This window comes from Myodes glareolus, chromosome 1 (genome assembly GCF_982192425.1).
Source record: "Myodes glareolus chromosome 1, mMyoGla1.1, whole genome shotgun sequence".
Taxonomy (NCBI): domain Eukaryota; kingdom Metazoa; phylum Chordata; class Mammalia; order Rodentia; family Cricetidae; genus Myodes; species Myodes glareolus.
Genome location: NC_142026.1, coordinates 101,704,757 through 101,726,313, shown reverse-complemented (window position 1 = coordinate 101,726,313; position 21,557 = coordinate 101,704,757). Strand labels below are relative to the sequence as shown.

The 21,557-nt window shown below is 40.7% G+C and overlaps 1 protein-coding gene and 1 long non-coding RNA gene across 5 annotated transcripts in view; one reads left to right on the top strand and one right to left on the bottom strand.

The window, feature by feature from the left end:
* The window catches only part of Pkib (cAMP-dependent protein kinase inhibitor beta), a 94,777-nt gene extending 81,751 nt beyond the window's left edge, over positions 1–13,026 (bottom strand). Inside the window, exons 1-2 of one of the 4 annotated variants that reach the window (XM_087911113.1) lie at positions 12,899–13,015; positions 7,209–7,259 (exon numbers count right to left, since the gene is read on the bottom strand). The gene's annotated coding sequence lies outside the window, so the exon portion shown is untranslated. Of the gene's footprint in view, positions 1–54; positions 199–7,208; positions 7,260–12,898 lie in introns of those variants that run through there. The other 3 variants (XM_087911115.1, XM_087911109.1, XM_085690051.2) reach the window with 3 other exon arrangements.
* A 65-nt stretch (positions 13,027–13,091) lies between these two features.
* Positions 13,092–14,576, top strand: LOC146895861 (uncharacterized). The gene is made up of 2 exons (XR_015001966.2): positions 13,092–13,336; positions 13,654–14,576. It is a non-coding gene; the product is annotated as an uncharacterized LOC146895861 (long non-coding RNA).
* Positions 14,577–21,557: the final 6,981 nt, after the last annotated feature.

The window sequence follows — 21,557 nt, the reverse complement described above, 5'->3', positions numbered from 1 at the left end:
TATATGTTGATAGTATGTAAGTTACCATCTCTGATGATAAAGCCAGACACTTACTGATAACAGCCCCATGCTTCTGAGGGAGGTTCAAACCCTGCCAGGATGGACTGCTCCTCTTAAGGAGAATAAACCCACCATCACCTTAAAACTCCATGGAGGATGATGTGGCATCAAGAGCCCCCTGGTTTCTAGGCAACAATCCCTTATGACTGCTCCAAAGGGACTGCTAGGCAACAGCACTGGCTGTGTTTGCCCCAGCTGTTTCCAAGAGAGCTCACTCCCAGCTCAGCGGCTGTCGAGAGGGCCAGGTTCACAAGAGACTAGGGGCACCTGATTCTGTGACTAGTTACATAACATATACACATATTTCAAAGGAATTTTTCCGCTGTCGCTAAAGAAAAAATTAGGGCAGAGTTAGTTTCCAGCCTGAAGGATACTTTGAATGTATCCTTAATTTAATTTCTGCCCTTGGAGAGTTACAGATTCCATCAGAAAAACTAAAACAACTGAAGCAAACTCTGTAACAAAAGGCTAAGTACTCAAATAAATTATAAATGAGCCAACCTTTATTAAGTCACATTTAAAGTACGACTACCTAAGCTCTGTTTCAAAGAGCTTAGCCATCTGCCTACTTTCTGTCCATAGAAAAGTGGGGTAAATAGAAGAACTAAACCGCAATCCTCGTGGTAAACTATGCCTAACTTATTTGAAGCTGGACACGAGGACACCCTTTTGTAATTCCAATACTTGAGTGGCTGAAAAGGAGATATTGGATGAGACTAGCTGTGGCCACACAGTAAAACCCCTATGTCAGGAAAGAAAAAGAAAGTAAGGGGAGAGAGGATAAAGAGAAAAAGGGGAGAAAATTTTTGCAAAATATTTAAGTGCACAACTCCAGTACGGCATAGCAAATTTTAGGCAAAACTTTCACTTTTATGTAAAACCAACATTTAGATGGTCTGTCACAAATTCTCTAAAACTAAAACAGTCATATTTTTCCAGATATCGCTCACCTTGAAGGCAACAACTAGTGAATTAATCTGAGAACTGTCTCCATCCTATCATGAGTTTTCCCTGTCTTCATTCCCTTTAATGTCCCCCAAACTCATCTGTATAGGAGGAGGAGAACACGCAGAGGGGCATGGACCCTTAGCCATTTCACCATAGTACAAAGGAAATTGAACTACCCCTCTGAGTCAAAGCCTTCAATAAAAGCCAAGCATGTAGAGCATAATACACAAGATACGTCTGAATCTATTTCCTGCCCAACTTCAAGCATGTCTGCTGCTGTCCCATACAGCACACTTCTATTGTGTTGAGTGAATCACGGCTCCTCCAGCAAACCTTGCACTTCATATTGCTTTCATTTTCCCAGAACACATTCCTCTTTACCTGAGAAATGACTGGTTATCTTTTAAGATCTGGCAATAACATCAACCCTCCTCACAGTAACTGGCCCTGATTTCCAGATTACTGATAAAGACAGTGGATCATGCCCATACTTGATCCAAGTTGCTCTGGCAACTTTAGCCACATTGTGTTGAAGTTGTTTCCCTTCCCATTAATCTGTGTTCTTTAAGAGCTCAGACCATGCACCACTTGACCTCCTTTGGATCTGGCCTAGTCCTTAGAATTAAGGAAGTGAGGGTGGTATAATGCATTGTTTATTAGAGAATTGTAATTTTAGGCAAAATTGTAAAATCACAAAGATTGGGTACTTTTGATGTCTTTATATCTCGCAACAGCATACATCAACATACATCAGGGATGTAAGTAGTCAAAAGCTCCATCTCCATATTCCTATTCTTAAGCTGTAAGGAATGCTTTTACACTAAATCATCAGAAATCCCTTGAGTGACAAGATTCTTATAATCCGGCTACCTCTGTTCTTCTTTTCATTTCTTCCCTGCAGCATTAACACTGTTCATTGGCAAATTAAACAAGCATTCTACCACTGAGCTATATCACCAGCCTGTCTCATTCTTACCATAATCATAAAACAACACTCAAGGTTGCAACATATTCAGGAGTCAATTGCTGATACTGATCTGGTTCCCATCTCAGAAAGGTAATTTTTCATTCAAATCTGCAATTGGGTTATACTTGTTTTTGTTTTGAGATGGGATTTCATATATCCCAGGTTGGCTTCAAACCTGTTACATAGCCAAGGGTGACCTTAAATTTTATATGACTTACTTGCATCATCATGTCTGGTTTCTGTGATGGTGTTCTGGATTGAACCCAAATTGCTCCAACTGTAAAACCTCCTTAAAAGTCCCCGAGTCAGCATTTACTCAATAGCAACCTCTTTCAAAGTACTAGTTGAAAAATTAAATAGGAACATGAAGAAATAATGCGCAAAAGTCCAAGAATTCAGCCACCAATCACAAGATCATACAGTCATTCTTCTCCACCACCTCCTGATCCAGAGATACGTGTAAACCTCATCCCCATGGGTTGATTTGTTAGTGAGTATCTTACCTGTGCCTGTGCAACTGTCGAGCCCTCTTATACTAGGAGCAGTGTGATTATCTAACTTGAACACAAATTCTGAGGACTAGAAATCGGAATTATTGGACTGCTTGTGTTGATACACTTGGAGAGAAATTTTAATCTATTGAGTTGACCAGGTACATGCCCAGAGGCTGTACATCTTCACCTCGGAAACCAATGCTGTTAGGAACACTTGCCCAAACACTATCTGTGAAATTACAAGTACATAATTAATACTGAGTATCTATACAATATTGCATGATAGTGTATAGCTTAAAGTAGTTACACACTAAAATGAAATAGATATGTCATGAATTAGAATACAAAGCGTACAAAAATTTTAAGATGTATATGAAATTTAAAAGGAAAAACACATTGCCTCTAGACTTAGTTATGCTCCTAAATTTCTGGGTTTTTAGTGGAGAAAAATAAGAAGGTTTTGTCTTTGGAACTCAATTATTTTAAGTTGGGGATTTATTCATTCTTTCCCTCTCTCTCTCTCTCTCTCTCTCTCTCTCTCTCTCTCTCTCTCTTACACACACACACCCACCCACACACACACACACACCCTTCTGCCTTCTCGTTGGTACAAATCTGCAGTCACCATCCTTAAATACAGAAACCGTTATACCTTTTATATTCCCTTATATTTGAAAATGAGGTTAACCTTGACAATATCTTTTTTTAAAATTTTGAGACAAACATTTTTCTTTCTCCACTATTAGATCTAAATCTGTATGTACCTCAGAGACACAGTCTAAACCCTTATGCACATAAAGCAGACCTTCACAATAAAATGACAGTCACAAAGAGCGCAGGTGCATCAGGCGCTAGGAATAGTGATGGCAAACAACCATGGTTATTTCTATGATGCAAATACACTGAAAGAGCAAAGGCTAGAAAGTTCTGGAAAATAATAGAACAAGTAAATAGAAGAGCTAAGCTTTGATCCGGATCTAACTAAAGCTTACTCTCTATGCATGACCTTTGTTGAACAGCCACTTTGGTGCGGGAGAATTATCTGTATTCTGTCAATCATATTTTAATAAAACGCTGATTGGCCAGGCAGGCAGTATAGGCGGGAAAGCCAGACAGGAAGTAGGGGTGGAGCAAAGAGACTGGGAGTATTCTGGAAGCAGAAGCTCTCTCTCAGCCATTCCTGTACAGACCACCGAAGAGGCAGCATGTAACTTGCCCAGCAGAGAAAGGTACGGAGCCATTATGGCTAACATAGATGAGAATAATGGGTTAATATAAGTTATAAGAGTTAACAAGAAGCCTGACCTAATGAGCCAATCAGTTTATAACCTTATGGAGTCTTGTGTGTGATTTTCTTTGCGCTTGCCCGGCTTTGGGGTACTGGGCAGGACAGAAACCCCAACAAGCCGGCCCTCATGTTACACCACTTGATGTTACTAATCTTTACCTGATCAGCAATAAACCGAAAGCCTCTATTATTTTACAGATTCTACTAATGACAATTTCCCTTATGTCTTATATGAATATAAATATTATTTATAAAATGTTCCTTCTACTATATATATATATGTGTGTGTGTGTGTGTGTGTGTGTGTGTGTGTGTGTGTGTAATATTTTATTCTTGGATTTGTTCTCATAGAAACAACCAGTGCAAATGGATTCACGTTCTCAAAATGCAGTTTTCATTAGCATTGGCCATGAATTGAAACACAGAGTCTTCTTTCTGTTATTTAAAGCCCTCTACAACACCCTCAATCTCTGTGTTCACTCTTACCTTCACTGGGTCCTGAATATTCTTCACAGCTCTCCCTTACTCTTTTCTGCACTTTTGCTTTTTTTTTTTTTAACTACCTTCTAAGACAGTGATGTCTTTTCTCCAGTCCTAGAATTTCCTCTGTGCTTAAAGGACCACTTGAATTACATCTTCTGCTCAGTCCTTCTGTCTAGACTTGAAAATTATCTTTCCCTTCTTTGAAGTCTCTGAAACACCCCAACACTTTCTGTTTCTTTCTCAGAAGCAATTGCGGTCTACCTGGATAAACAGGTGGGGTTACCATCCGCCACCACCTGTCATGAACAGACAGAATCCTAAGCATCCTATAGAGAAGATGGAATCTCATTTCCTACATATATATTATATATATATATATATATATATATATATATATATATATATATATATTACACAGAAATGCTTGCATCCTAGAGGATGCTTTTACATGGGCATTTGTTTGTTTACGTTTAGTTCACCTTTTACTTCAAAAACAGATGTACTAAGTTTAAAGTTCATCAAAATTTCAAACAAACATTTTAAAATGGATGTTTTGCCTGCATTTATGTCTGTGCACTCCTTGCATGCCTGGTGCCCACGGGAGTCAGAAGATGACATTGGATCCCCTGGAATTTGCATTATAGTTGTAAGCTGCCACGTGGGCACTGGGATTCCATCTCAGGTCTCCCGTAAGAGCAGCAAGCACTCTTAACCACGAAGCCATCTCTCCAGCCTTAGCTATACAATTATGATAACTCTCAGACATGAGAATAAAATGAATGTGTACATGCAATATTAAAACATGGAATGATGGACTCTTTTTACAATAATATCAGCAGTTTTATGTACTCATTTTATGACGAACAATTGAACTCAATTTCTTTATACTGATATAATTGTGGTGAGAAAAAAATGAAATCTCAAAAAGAGATTTGTCTGTGGTCACATGAGTAATTTATAGTATTGTCAGCTACATAACAAGGTTTTTCATTTCTAGCTTAATGCTTTTTGAGTTCTTATCTCCAAAATCTTTGTCCATTTTTTTGTATTAGCCACAGATATATAGCTATAGAAAGAAGAAATATTCTCTTTCATTTTTCTTTTCAAATTATTATTTGGATACAGAATATATAGTAAAATTCATTAATGGTGATTAAAGAGAATTATACTGAACAATATTTATTTCTAAAAAGCTTACTTATTTTGCAACCTAAAACACAAAGAATACAGCAAAAAGTCAAGACGTTAAAAATCATACTGCTATTCAGTCCAAATAAAGGTCACTAAAACCTACATACGAATAACATTCATGGTTTTTACACATAAAGCTGCCTTTGGGACCAGACCCTGCTTTGTACCTCAGGGTTTATTTTAGGCCATTTGTCCTCAGGTTTGAAGAGGGCAGTATTTGTCCTGTTCAACATCTCTGTTAAGGAGTCTCCCTTCCCTTCTCTGCTCACACTCTGTCAGATTCACTTGTTTCCAGGAATGACTTGAGACCCAGGCCTAACACATCCAAGAGTCACAAGGCCCTAGTCACCACAGTTTGTTCAGATATCCATGACTCACACCTGCCCAGAAAGCCTGTTACATTTTCCCATGCTTCAAACACAGGTTTACGGTAGAAGCTGATCAAGCATGACCCTGGTACTAAAGACCGAGGTACAGAAACATTTGTTCCTTTGAATTTATGCTTTATAAATTAGTTGCAGAACTATTGGTAGCTTTTTTTTTCCTGACTAAACCCTGATAATGAAGTAAAACCAGGATTTAGAGAGAAGCTGATTCCTTTCAAAATAATTCGCCTTCTGCATCAAGCTGTGACTAAAAGCTGAGTAAGTTTTGTAAATCTCATAAACAGTTCTTGTCCCTCTATGTTAACTTGACAAGGATTTCCTGCTAGGGAAAATTGTTCTAATCCTTAAAATATACTTAATTATTTAAGCATCTCCATTCATGACAGATGCCAAGGGTTATCTGAAAGGAGGTGAAACAGACATATCATGGATTTATGATAAAGTGACAAGGCACAGCTTTGGAGGGAAAATGAAAACAAGTGGGTTGAAAAATAAATTTCTACTGTGAAAAGCAAGGGATTATAAAAGGGAAACAAGCTATGTTGTGCTTAATGACACACTTAGCGTTCTTTAGCCATCATCTTCCCTGTCTCAGATCTACTCTGAGGGGAAACGTTCTTCACTTGCTCCCAAGCCTTCTCTCATCCTTCCCAATGCTAATGAATAAAAGCCAAGGCTCACGCTTCAGCTGACAAAGACATGTCTAATTTCCCTGTTGCTGACTTCACAGTGGACTCTAAGATAATTGGTTTACGATGCTGAACACATCTAGTCTGAGGCCTGGCATGTTGCTCAGCAGAGGAGTTTCCCTTTCCTCAACAAAGCTTTTCCATGGAGAGTGTATGCAAACTCCTCTCCCTGAGTCGACCATTACAGGTCAAAGGGCATACCATATGTTGGTGACTCCCACTTTTGCCCTTAATCCGAATTCCCTCCTTTGGAAAACAGTCCCGTGACTTATCTTTTCTAGACTCACAGTCCCGCCCACATATGAGTTCCTTAAACATTAAATAGAAATGGATTTGACACCCGCTTTCTCCACCACCTTTCAGTCATTACCGTCAGATGAGCATTCAACCCTGTGACACGAATCCTCACCTCCTCTTATGCTCTTCCTCGCAATCACAAGGCCTTTAATCTTAACTTTCACGTTAAATCAAAAGCTCTTTCAGCCGCCCTCCTGCTATTCTCCTTACACTGATGATCCATGACTACATATACATTCTGAAATTCTGCCTGCCCTTGTGGCTATAGAAAATCTCTTTCCAGCTTCTCCTGAACTCCCCGAGGCCCTCCCATACTCTTCTGTTTCTGCATTCTTACTATAGGAAGTCTCACCACACTCCATCCTGTAGACCAACACCAACTAAATGCTTATCTCCCGAGCTCACCTCTGACTTCTCTTTTACGCAGAAGGTAGGCTCTTGTTTTCATATAAGGTTCTGAGAAAGATAAAAAAAAAAAAAAAAAAAAAAAAAAAACGAGGTGTAATCCAGCATCCTCTCCAAATCTGCTCCCCTCCCTAAACTGCCGTGTTCATAAAGGGTGTCACTAGGCAACCTCACACCAAGGCCCAAGACACGTTCAGCAGCATTCTGTGCTTACATAACCCAGCTATCACTGGGCTCAATTCTTTTCAGGTCCTAATATTTCTGGAATAGGAATATTATCTGTTCTTCCTCATTTGGATGACTTAATTAATGGTTAGAAATATTTGCTTGGACTGCCCAACAGTCTATCTACCCACCTAAGATTGTAAAGGTGGAAAACTACCTGTAACTTCCTGCTTCCTCGAATGTGTGAGAGACATAAGCGTGTTGGTTTTTATTTTCAGCCTAACTTTTCGCTCCTGTGCACAGTTCTGCTTCTGTCCCTCAGCACACAGAGTGGTGACAGACATTCTTCTTCAAGGACAGAGGAACTGAGAAGCAAAGCGGCTTCTGAGGAAGCGCTGCCTTTTGTAACTTCTCCTTTGGGGTTGATAGACGCTTTACAAACCTTCAGAGTGCAACAAAAATTCATCATGTCTGTAATATGACTGTTTTATTAGATTTAAAAGAGCTCTTTGGGAAAGGCAGGCAAAGGGGTCTTATTTTGTCTCTTTTGAGTTTAACGTTACACCTGGCTCCAGAAGCTCCACTTATTTTTATTTAAAAAAAAATGACAAGAATAATAAAGTAATATGATTGCTTGAGCTATAAACCATTCCTATTTACACATATGTGTGCATGAAAATAGAGAGTGAGAGAGAAAGAGAAAGAGAGTTTCTTTTCTCCTTTGAGATATGTTATTTCAGTGCTTTTAATCTAGAAATAAGCAATTTTGTGATGGTTAGAATACTGGCAAGAATATACAGGAAGAATGTGGGACTCTTCTGTGGTTTTATTTCTGAGGCTGTCATACTGGATCTCAGTTTTTCCTTTTCTTTCTTTTCCCAAACGAACACCTTAAGTAGCCCATGCTGAAAACACACACACACACACACACACACACACACACACACACACACACACACACACAGAGTGGGGGGGGGAGAGATGCAGAGAGGCAGAAAGAGATAATATGTATCTTTTCATCAACAGCAAATATTAGGACTTATAAGGAAGTGGGGTGTGTCGGGGGAGGATCCTAGGAGGACTTCCAATCTGTCCATCCTGTGCTCAGACACTCCAAGCTGCTGCTCCAGCACGCAGGTGTCAATGATATCCTGGCTCCATACTGCTTGTAATAAAGGATCTCGGACCCCCTGGCCTTCCTTCCTGCTTGAGAAATCCTGTTTCTAATTAATCCAGGCTTCTAGGTGAGACTGCTGTGTCCTACTCAAAACAGGCACAAACCTGAAACCACTTAGTTCTTATCTCAGCATCTCTGAACCCTCCACCAAAAACAAAGCAAACACCACCTGGGCACTGTGCTCTATTAAGACCCTGAGTGACAGCAGGACACAAATCATCATTCTGTGTAAAATCCACAGCAGGCACCCTTCCTGGGTAAGTGCACAGGATGGCCATTTGCCATTGAGAGAGCTGAAAAAAAAAAAAATGCTTCTCTCATTTGAGTAAAAAGTAGAAACTCAGTTTCATTTCTCAAAATCAGTTCTACTTGTAATAAGGAGAAAAACAACAACCATGTTTGGTTTCACAGGTATGCACACGAGTGTGCCCTAGAACTCTTCTTGTGAAATATTAACTCACTATGGCAAGAAGAGCAATACACAAAGTGTATGATAATATACAAATAAGAGGATTTTTTAAAGTATATACTAATAGGAAAGGTTTTAAAAGGAAGGCTTCAGGCTTGATTTTGCTCATAATAAGTGGCTTTTATAGATATAATTCTTGAATCTAGAATCTTAGATTTCCCCACCTGCATTGGGAGATGATTAATTAGTTTTTGCATGACAAATTTAATTAAGGTGCCTTCTTTATAGACTTCATCAATTGCATTTGACATCCAGAAAGGAACTCTTTTTTTTTTTCTTCCCCTTAGGTCAAACTTTTATACTAAAGGGATGTAAAACAACCTAATTTACAGCCAAGTCACTCAAAATTGAGTGTTAGCAACATCTGAAAATACAAATTTCAAATGGATTTCTTTCTCATTTTAAATTCAATTCAGATTTAGTCTTGATTAAGCCTGGTTCACTTTCATTTGCCTAAAATAAACCATTAAGCAAGAAATATTAGTGGAAAATGTAACATTTTAGGAGTAGTTTGTTGTAATTAGCTTTAACTTTGAAAGAAAGCTTACCTATGTATATGTGCACACACACACACGTGTGTGTATGCGTGTATTTTTTTTGTCTATCATGCATCATCTATCATACACACTATACTATTTTGTGTGTCAACTTGACACAAGGTTGAGCCACCAGGGGAAGGAGTCTCAACTGAGGGAATGCCTCTATAAGATCTGATTGTGAGGTACTTTCTCATTTAGTGATTAATGGGGGGAGGGTCCAGCCTATGGTGGGTGGTGCCACCCCTGGGCTGGTGGTCCTGGGAAAGCAGACTGGCAAGCCAGCAGAAGTAATCCAGTAAACAGCACCCATCCAAATCCTTTGCATCAACCCCTGCGCTCTAGATCCTACCTTGTTTGAGTTCCTGTCTTGACTTCCTTCAATGAACAACAATGTGGAAGTATAAGCCAAATAAACCCTCTCCTCCCCAACTTGTTTTTTTTTATCATGGTGTTTTGTTGCAGCAGTAGAAACCCTAACTAAGACACACACACACACACACACACACACACACACACACACACACACACACACACACACATATATATATATATATATATATATATATATATATATATATATATCACTAAAAGCCTGACTGCCACCATAACTGAGGCCAAGAACCTGAAGCTGGGTAACTCATAGGCCCAAGGAGAGAACCTACAACTATTGTTCACTAAAAGGACCTAGTATTAAAGTAACACCTTAATACCTATACGCATAGTTAAGTGCATCTCTCAGGCCTCATCACAGAAGCTTTTCTGTGCAGTAGAAGGTGATTAACTCCCACAACTCATCCCCACACAGAGAATAACAGACTTTGAGTTCCGAGTACTAAATGGGACAATTTGTATCACACCCTCTCCTCTCAAGGCCTTAGATCATCACTAAAGAGGGATTGGAGGAACTGTAAGAGCCAGAGGCTGTGATGACTATACTGAAGCAGTGTTTTCTGGGTCATCAGGATAGTTGCACAGGAACTCATGGTAGCTCTGACTGCATGCACAAGACCTCTATAAGATCAAACCTGACAAAGCCCCAGCATGAATGGGGAGATGGTCATTAAGTCCAACCCTGGGCTGTGAAGCTAATGGCAACTGATGGTGGGGGAGAGTGAGTTCTTTAAGAGATGTGAGCCCCCTGAAGGCTACCCATGCTCCACTACATGGTCTCACAGTCATGCACGTGCAGGCAGCACTAAGTGGACACCCGAAATTGGCAGCGAATCCCAGGTAAAAAGAAAGAAATGAAGATGAGGGAATTGGGGGCTGGACTCAATCAGACCACATTGCATGCATTTCTGAAGTTCTCAAATGTATAGATATATAGTTAAAAATAAATGTCCAGATGCACATTAACTGAAAATGGACAAAATAGGGCATGCCCACACAATGAGAAATTATTCAGCAGTTAAAAAAGAGTAAAATATTGATGCATACCAAATTACAGAGGTGCCACAAATCGTACTGCAAATGAAGCCAGAAACCAAGGAACATATAGTGTATTATTTGTCTGAAATGTTTAGGGAAAGTAAGCCTATAGGAACTGAAAAGGAGATGCAAAATCTCCTGGAGTTCTGATGGGAACTACAAGTAGGCATAATGGATCTTACAAAGTGTTGAAGATTAAAACTACATCATAATAATTATTACGCATCTTCTTAGAAGTTATTAGTGGGGTGACTTTCTAAAAACAATTTGCCTTTGAAGAGGGTAAATGTTATGATGTACAAATTTATAATCTATATCTCATAAATTTATTGTCTAAATCTGCAAACTCCATAGGAATTTAAATAATTGCAATACTATTAGAAAAATAAATTGATCTGTCATTAACTTCAACATATGCTTAAGTTGACAAAAGAAGAAGGAAACATTCTTTAACAAGAATGAAATCTGACACTTCTTAAAATATTCTAGATTGAGTAATACCCCAGGCTGTGTTACTTTGTTGAAAAAATATTATAGACAAAAAAAATTAGTTGATTACTAAAACTCTTCCAAGAACCTCTTTATTTTTCTAAATTAGATTTTGTTTGAAATTGAATCAGTTGAACTTGCTAAATACTTTTTTTTTTTTTTTTTTGGAAAATAAGCTCTCAGAAGACAGTGTCAGTTGAGGGGCACTGATTAGTGTCTGGCAGTCACAGGACACAAAGATTTTTAAAGATGAGACCTTTGGCATCAGAATTGTGGTCACCAGTTTTCATTTGAATAAGCCAAACTCTGAGCTTCCTAATTTTAAATTCAAAGAAGAATTTTTTTTTTTATCGTGTCAAGAAAGAAAAACGACATCCCGTGAAGTGGACAGGGAGGTTTTTAAACGTTAGTGATTACATACAGAAATACAACTGTCAAGAGTAAGTCTGATCCAATACTGCTTCAGGACCAAACCGCTCGTAAGAGTGTTTCATTTTAGTTCTTTCCCGACTGCGCGTATGTCTAAGCGATTATGAGCGCCCAGTATCTATCCACCTGCTGGCCCGGCAGAGTTCAGATGCTAACCCCACTGTTTGCCTAACTGTTTCTCTTTTGGCCCAGCAACTGCTGGTCAGGGCGCTTTTCTGAATCAGGACTGCACCCCGGTAGCATCTCCGAGAAGATGAAACGACATTATCATCTCCGCTTCCCTAAGGAAGGCAACTGAGTTGTGGGATCCATAAGACTGGGTCACCCTTTCCAGAAGGCACCTTCACGAAACTCCCAAAAGGCTGCAGTAACAACAGCCAGGACCAACCGGCGCTGGGGCGCCCTCTGCCTCTCAGGCTCTGCGACCACCTGCCACTTGAGTCCCTCCTCCTTCACCAGCTAGGATCCTAGCGGTGGGGACAGTCTGATACTGCTGTGGGGTCACCAGTTCCCTCGCAGGCATAGTTTATCATGGAATGGGGAAAAACCGGTAAGATGGGGTGACTCGACTAACGCCACAGCGCTGGGCGCTGAGAACGAGCGGGCTGGAACTCAGACCTCTACTGCGCTGGTGGCAGCTCCCCGCCGCTAGGCAGGAGGAACACGAAGCAGCAAGAAAACGACGTGTCGTTGATGGCGCGACAGGAGAAGGGCTCAGGAACTTAGAACCAGCGGTCCCCCAGTCCCTTTTCAGTGCCCAGCGGGCAAAAGCCGATGAGCAGACCTGCCAGGTGCACCTGCTTTCACTCCGACACCCCCACCCCCACCCCCAGCTTCAGGTTTGGAAGGATGGGATCTGTTCTGAAATCCCCGCTTGGTGGAAAAGAGCAAAGTTGTGCTTACGTGTTGGCTCGCTCAGTCTCCCCAACTCCCCGAGTCCTTTCCCTTCCTCCTCCCTCTAGTGACACCCGCTCGCAGTCCGCCAGGTACGTACCAGCTGCGCGCGAGAGGTGTGAGCGGAGCCCGGCCAGGTCCCTTGCGGTGTCGCCTGTCGGCCTCTCTGCAGCACCGGGCTGCGACGCGGCTGGAGCTCGCTGCCGCCTCTACCGTGGGATGCGGCGGCGTCTGTGAGCCGGGCTGAGGCAACGGCAGCAATTTGTGGGGCGGAGGGAGCGACTCGGTCCCGCCCCCGGGAGCTGATCTCAGACCGGCCCTGCTAGCAGAGCCAGCCACCGCCGAGCCCCAGGGGGTAAATCCAACAGTGGCTCTTCCCTCCGGGCGTCCTAAAGGGAAAGCTCTCTTCTCAGCACGTTCACCGAGAACCTGAGTCAGTTCTCCTGGGTTCGGTTAAGAATTTACCAGAGAAAACCGCGGGAAGTTCGCACTTCCCCTGCCTTCTGTCTGGGTGATGTTACCCTTCCCTCGGGTCCCGGTGAGTTCTGGGGCTTGGGCTCCACGGTGTCAGGAGGTTGCACTTGATTTAGCTAGAGGTGTTTGGAGAAGGCAGTTCTCTCTGCACCTGGAATATGCGTGTTCGAGTTTATTTTAGGACTCTTTTAGCACATTGGAGTCTCACACCATGAAGAACACTTGTGTGTGTGTGTGTGTGTGTGTGTGTGTGTGTGTGTGTGTGTGTGCAATGAACAGTAGAAAACAATGTATATCAAGTTTCACTTTTAGACTTTCACTAAGGAAAATACAGTTCTTACCACTAAGCTGTCATTAATGATGCCTTTCTTTTTAATACAGGAAATTGAAAACGATGCTGCTAACAAAACTATGAAGACCCGTCTCTGCTTTTGGAGGAGGTGGCCTCTGGTGTCCTGATAGTCACTAGAATTCCCAGAGTTCACAGCACTGGACTGCTCAGTTATCCTGTTTCTGGCTTCCAGGAATCCCTGGTCTCTGACACCACTTCCCCACTGACTGCTTTCAAATGGGCATTCTGTTTTGGTTTGGTTTGGTTTGGTTTGGTTTGGTTTGGTTTTGTATTTTGGCTGGCCTCGAAATCAGAGACCCGCCTGCCTCTGCCTCCCAAGTGCTGGGATTAAAGGTGTGCGCAACCACCGACGGCCCAAATGGCCTTTTTATGGAAAGACTGTGCCGCACTAAAATTGCAATTTAAAGTGTCTACAGTGTATGATGGTTGCACTCTAAGTTGCTCAGTATTTCTAACTGTACAGTGTGATAAAAATTCTCAACCTGCAGGTAATAAACTGGAACTCAACAAAGTTAGATCATTTACACAAGACAAAACAGGAAAATCCAAACTTGAGATTGTCCAGAGGGTAAAAGATGCTTACTACCGAACCTGGTGCCTTGAGTTTGAACTTCACGACCGGAATGGCAGAAGGAGAAAATTGACTCTGGTAAATTGTGGTCTGGCTTACACGCATGCCCACACATGCATGCCTTCACCAATACACATGTATAAATTTAGTTTTAAAATTTAAGAGAGAGCTGGAGTTATGGCTCCATGGTGAGGAGTTATTGCTCCTGCAGAGGAACAGCGTAGCATTCCCAGCACCTTGGTGTAGATTACAACTCCAGTTCCAAAGATTTGATCGCCCTCTTCTGGCCTCTGCAGACACTGCATGAATGTGATACATAAATATACTTGCAGACAAAACGTAAACATAAAATAAAAATAAAGCTTATTTTGGAAGATCCAATCTGATTTTAAAGCATGTGTCATTCTTCCTTCAGAATGAGTGTCATGTTTGAATTAGCATCCTAATGTGATGTGAGTCCGCAAAATGTTGGGATAAATGCCCTTTTTTCCTCTGAGAACGTTTTGTGTAGTCACAATGTATCCATAAAATGAATCAAGCATTATATCTGTCTTTAGGACAGCTTTAAAAGATGTCTACTCTTTGGCACATTTACAAGTCCTAATACTAGTCTATTGTAATGCATGTGTTTTCTAAGCCCAAAAATTTTAAATATTTTTTTATTTAAAAAATCTTACTTTTCACTTTACAAACAACCCCGGTTCCCCCTCCTTCCCCTTCTCCTGACCCATCATATCCCCTCCTCTCCCACCCCCACTCACTCCTCAGAGGGGGTATAAGGCCTTTCTTGGGGAGTCAACAAAGTGTGACATACCAACTTGAGGCAAGGTCAAACCCTTTCCCCTCTGTATCAAGGATGGGCAAGGAATCCCACCATAAGGAATGGTAAGCCCAGTTATTCTAAAGCTAGTTCCTAGGGATCTACCTTGGGGTGTGAGGGTAAAATAGCTGAACTTAATGAATTATTATATGATAATGATCAAAGTTTTATGATTGTTCAACTGTAGTCCTTATACTCACAATTTATTTTATTTTATTTTTTAAAAAACTACATTTGGGGTCAAATTTGATTTTAAAAACTGTGCCCTCAATACCGAAAGTATCCACACAAATAGATGTTTGGAGGGAAAAGTTTTTTTAAAAAAAAAAATTCTGTACTGCATCATTTGCTTATTTGCCATAAATAACACAGTGCCACCGCACATTTATGGAGGCCAGAGGAATTTGTTTCTCTCCTTCTATCATGACCTGGGACAGGTCATCAGGTTTGGTGGTGGCAAATGCCTTTACCTAATAAGTCATTTTTAAATGGTCAAACTAATTTACTAATGTTCGTTTCTATGTAGAGTGACTTTTTAAAAAACCATTATTTGTAGACTGCACTTAGCTACTTATAGAAGATTAGCGATTTCTGGTGTCCTCTCATGTCTAAATGATGCCATTGCCACCATGTAGACAGCGTGAAGGTCTGCAGCAGCTGCCACTGGACAGAGCTGACCTCACATCCAAAGGGGTATTATAAGTCTCAAAGGTATCAGTACTTTCTCACAGTTGCATCAAATTTTGTTAGATGAAGACTTTAAATAGAGAAGACTTGACTCAGTTTTGAAGTTGTATCAAGAGATAGGATAGAAAGGTGGTGCAAGACAAACGGGAGGCTTGGGTGTTAGGTCTGCAAGAAGGTGAAGGAGAGGGCTTTGTGGTGAACTGAGGGCAAGATTAAAACTAAGTGACACCAAACACTGAGAAAGAAGATGAAATAAGCCATTTGAATTTCAACCAAACGATATAGACAAGACGACAGAGGCTGTACTTGGAAGGCAGTGTGACGTTTGTAGAAGTGCTCATAGAAAAATGACGGCATAATTTATGGAGAAGTTGTGGGTGTAACCAGCTGACTGTGTCAACGACCAAACAAATGTGCATCCACATAGACAGCCAAGCCACCAACAGCGATGCCTGTGAGTATGTGATTAGATCAGGGTCCAGAGACATCCATCAACGTAGAGGACAGATCTGGAAACAACGGATGTCTGAAAAGTTGAGAAGAAGGTGCACATCCAGAGAAGGGGAACCTAAATGAGTGGCAGACTGCTATAAATGGTGGCAAACGCTTCAATACCAGAGAGCAGCGCTGTGTGATGCTGTTCCCAAGAGCTCTAGGAGGGTGTGAGACATCGTCAGAATAACTGGTGATGCACTAGAAGACTATGAAGAAGGGAATGCTCACTCAAGTCCGGAACACGAAGCACTAGCGAAGAATTTAGAAAGACGGTGGTGTTCTTCAATAATAAATAAACATTATCCCAAGTCGGACTGGTTCCATGGGAGAAAACCCTTCAAGGCCCTACAACTGGTACCTGTGAACAAGGCTCTGCTTCTAAGAAAACCCCATCTTCTTCCCTTGCCTTGGGATCCTGAGTAACTGTTAAAAAGTAGCCGTTTCATTTTACTCGGGATTATGTGATGGGAAGGAACTGTGGGTGGGTAGAGAAATGGAAGGATGGGTAGAACAAGAAGCAGTCTGAATCCTCTGTCGCTTGAAGCAGGAGATGCCATTTTAAGGGAACACCAAGATTTTCAAGTAGAAGGGCTCTGCAAGGTCTCAAATGCAGCCTGGATTCTGTTCAGTTCAGGGTAGCGCGGGCTGCGATCTGAGGGCAAGGTGGGAACTGACACTAACCACCTACTCCATGGTTCTGTTGGAGATATTAGCTTCTGAGGTTGACATAACAAATTGTTACAACCTAGGTGACTTAACCAGCATGTTTTTAATCTATTCTCTCACAGTTTGGGAACCAAATCTGAAATCAAGTTTCCCCCTCTTCTCAGCACTATGGGAGAGAATATAGGTTCTGGTGTTCACATTCTGGTTGTCGGGCTTGGCAAGAGGTCCTTTACCCACTGAACCACCTCACTGGTCCAAGGAGCATCTTATCCATAACTCTAAACTTGTCAAAGTTGGTCTTCTTATTAAACTTTTGTTGTCTTCCAAAATAACCCCCGTGAGTCATAAGTGGCTTTGTAACCACATGAATACTTTGGTGTCAGCAGTAGGGAAGTGAAGAAGAGAAATTGATAATATAAAGTAGAATCACGGGAAGATGATGTCTGAGGAGAAATTTTATTTCCAATGATGAGTTTAAGATCTGCTCTGCTATCTCCAATATGGCACCTTTGTTTACAAATTGGGCTTTTGAATTGCCAGTTAATAGATAAGCATAGGATAAACCCTTTCTCCCAGTCATGTAGAAGTAAAGAAAGAAGGAAACATGTGGAATGGGAGGAGAGGGGTGACTACATATAATCAACCACTTGAAGATGCAACAGGCCAATCCTAGGCCTTTCTGACTGCACCAAGATACTTGATAGCAATTCTTTATTCTAAAATTTGTTTATAAGAAAAGGCTTCGTGGAAATTATAGAAAACACATTGTTTTCTCAAAACTCCAAAAAAGTTTCAATATATTTTATTCCATTTTCAAAGTGTCTTTTTGTTTTTAACAGACTTTCAAAACTTTCTACTTATGAAAATGCGTCTCTTGTAACCAATGTGTTCACCGTGCGGCTTAGGCAGGCCTTAGACTCACCTTCTTCCCACCTCAGCCTCCCAGCTGCCATTAGAAGCATACCTATCTCTTACAGTAACATGTTTTCCTTTTTTGCTGGAAGGAAAGTGAAATACATCCACTCCTGCTGCTCATTCCCCACGTCTGACTGATCAGGAGACTGTTTCTCAGTCTTAAGTAGTTTTCTCACATGAAACACAGATTATACTGAACTGAAGAGTTATGAAGGTCTTCTGCAGCTTTCAGGTTCTTTTCTCTTCAGATCCCTTTGCTAGAGAACTCTACACTGTGCAAATGACCAGTTTCACCTAGTCAGCTCTGACAGGTGACGGAAGTAAGCTTGAGTTCTGCTCTCGGCACTGGGGTCTGTGGTGCGGGAGAATTATCTGTATTCTGTCAATCATATTTTAATAAAACGCTGATTGGCCAGGCAGGCAGTATAGGCGGGAAAGCCAGACAGGAAGTAGGGGTGGAGCAAAGAGACTGGGAGTATTCTGGAAGCAGAAGCTCTCTCTCAGCCACTCCTGCACAGACCACCAAAGAGGCAACATGTAAGCTGTCACACTGAGAAAGGTACTGAGCCCATGTGGCTAAAATAGATAAGGATAATGGGGTAATATATGTTATAAGAGCTAATAAGTAGCCTGACCAAATGGGCCAATCAGTTTATAACCTTATGGAGTCCTGTGTGTAATTTCTCTTTGGGATTTGCCGGCTGTTGGGGTACCGGGCGGGACGGAAACCCCAACAAGCCGGCCCTCATGTTACAGGTCTGGACATTTTTAGGCAGTGCTCTAGGACCACAGTATGGGTCTCGCTTGTTTCCTATTTTTCACAGTCCCCTGTCCTGAGATGCCTGGCATGCAGCATCTGAGGAAAATCCCAGTTGCTGCTTTGATCCTTTCCCCAGGCAAAAGGGTAAATAAATCTGGTGCAGGTCACTACATTTTGAGTAGAGCAAATATCCTACAGTCTTTTTCAATTTTGGGTTTTTATATAAAATGTTTTTGCAAGAAAACATTTAGTAACAGCTCATTGCACACAATGCATTCAAAAATTATTCAGACTGAGTGAAATAAATCTTAAGGAAGAAAAAGAATTTAGTTGTATTTTCTCAGAAGAAATTAATCTGGAGGATTTTGTGGATGATATATCTTGAGATAACTAGTTCTATTCTTTATTTTGCTTGTGGGAACTACTATGCTCTTAACTTTTTATGTCTAGATTGGCAATTGATATTGACAGTCTATCAAAACTATGTAGTATTTTCATATTAAGTATGAACAACGGAAGTTTTAAATAAGATTACATTTAAATTCTAACTATATTGTCTTTAAAATACTTTAACATATATGAGTATTATCTGTTTATAAATTACTCATTATCAGTACAGGGCTAATTTCAAGCTGTACTCTTCAAGACAGTTGATAGAGTCACCATGAAGCACTACATTGAAGTCAAGGAAAGGGATGAATATAAAATATTTTCCAGTCCAAAATTAGTAATCTCAACTTCTTCATTAAACTGATAAGCAACAGGTCTTTATTAATGAATATCTCCAATTTTGCAAAGTATTTCTGCAGTATTACTTATGAAAGCCATACAAATGCATCTTGTTAAAAAATGAAAGTGTATGAACTCACTGCAGTCAATTCTTTTTTTTTTAATTCTGCTTTTTTATACAGCTATCTGGGCAGAGAGAGATAAAATGCACTTTTATATAAGCCTCACAGGGAATTATGAAATAATAAAGGATAAATCGGGGTTGAGGAGGGGAGGGAAGAGTGAAAAGGAAAAACTGAGAGGGATAAATAACACTAAATACTTTCCCAAAAAGTCATATGGAAATCTACTACTGTAGACTATTCCTAAAATACATCTGTTCACAGACATAAAAAAAAAAAGTAGAGTTATCCTATATTGAGGCAAAGGTATCCCACGTACATACCATAGATTAACAAATGAAAGACCGACTCCTGGGAATGGGTTACATTTTCTGAAGTTGCTAGCAAGTAACATTCCAAAGATCCCCAATCACTAAAAGCTTTTGCCAACACTTTCTCTTGGTAACTTCCCAGAACTTGATACTAAGATCATATAGCTGGCTATACACTTGAGTCATAGAACATAGACAAATCAAGCTGGTACTGACCTAAAAACTTCATCCTTACTGCTCAGCTTTGCTAGTGCTGGAAGGTGCTATGCATGCTACTGGAGGAAATAAAAAACACCATCCACATCCAGCTGTGTGCCCTGAGAATCACAACAATGACTGGCCTAGCAAACCATGTTGCTGGTAGACTAGAAATATGAACATAATGTGAGTAACCAACCACTTTGTGATTAGACCTAATGTTCAATTCAATAGGTGAAACCCATACCTACACTATTATCAGTTAAGAACATATGACTAGACAAGTCACATCCCTAAAGGATAACGTACTAATATTATTCATCTAAATAGACATAATATTAAACAAACTCTTAATGACAGATTAAGACACATAGATACTCCTATATAGACTAAGACATCTCTTTATTTACACTCCATAATGATAAACATGGAGACCCACAACTAGACAAGATGCAGAGAATAAGAATCTTCAGACAGTCCTAGTGGGACATCTATACCACATCCTCTTCCTTTAAAGGCTCAGTGATTACAGCAAAAGAAGGAGCAGAAAAATCTGTATGAGCCAGCAGCAGGTGGTTAGCTATATGAGACATGACTATCCAGACACAGAAGGGCAGCTGCACATATGAGCTGCTGTTGCTTGTGACTGCATGATCAAATCATGTCAAATCCAAGCAAGCCAGGTTTCCAGCACAGAGAGGGGAGCTGGGCATAAAGTTGCACACCTAGCTGAGGAATTATTGACAATTGTTAGCTGCTGAGAAAGAGCCAGGTTTCTCTAAAGTGTCACCTCTGCTAAGTCAACTACGTTCCACTGAAAGACCACACACCCAAGAACACTTGAGAAGCACAAGTTGGCCTTGATTGGAGTGGGGGTGGATGCACAAAATTGGGAGGGAGGTGAAGGTGAGTGTGGATCTAGGAAGAGTTGAGGGAAGGAGACTGAATGTGACCAAAACTCATTGGATAAAATTTCTCAATACTAAAATGATTTCAAAATACACAATCAGTGAATTGCATAGATACACATTGGCTTAGCACACACTTTTACCATCATGCTTTAGTCCATAAAAGAACCATAGAGAAAGTGATCTCTAAGTTCTCATGATTTCAAATTAAGAATTAACCATACCTGTTCCTACGTGTTAGAGTGCTGTGCAGTGTGACTCCATAAGCAGTAAAATCGCACTGTCTTGGGAACATAAAACTGTAGAACTATCCTAGAACTCACAAACCTCAGCTGGTCTTTAATGAGATCTCCAGCAATTTGTGTCATTTTAAAGTTGAGAAGCCCTGTTCTATGTGCATCTTAAAGTCAGCCGTTAGTCTTCTGAGGTTTCACTGGGGATTAACTGTACTTGCCTTACTCTAAAGAAGAAAATTCCTTTCATCGCTGGACAGTAATCCTAGTCTTCAAGTTAATCCGATTTCTGGCATGGCAAGTGCAATTCATAAATAATGTCTCAGGAGAGTGAGGCGGATTATCTGTGAAAAAATACCCAAAATACAAGAGGTCTCCTTTCCTGAAATGAGCCCCCAGATTATTCAAATCTGAATTTTGACGGTATTTGACTTTAGAGTACTACAACTGTAGCTCCTTCATGATTCTGTAAATGACTAGGATTCTGCAGAATTCGTTGGAGCCCATACCTTAAAACA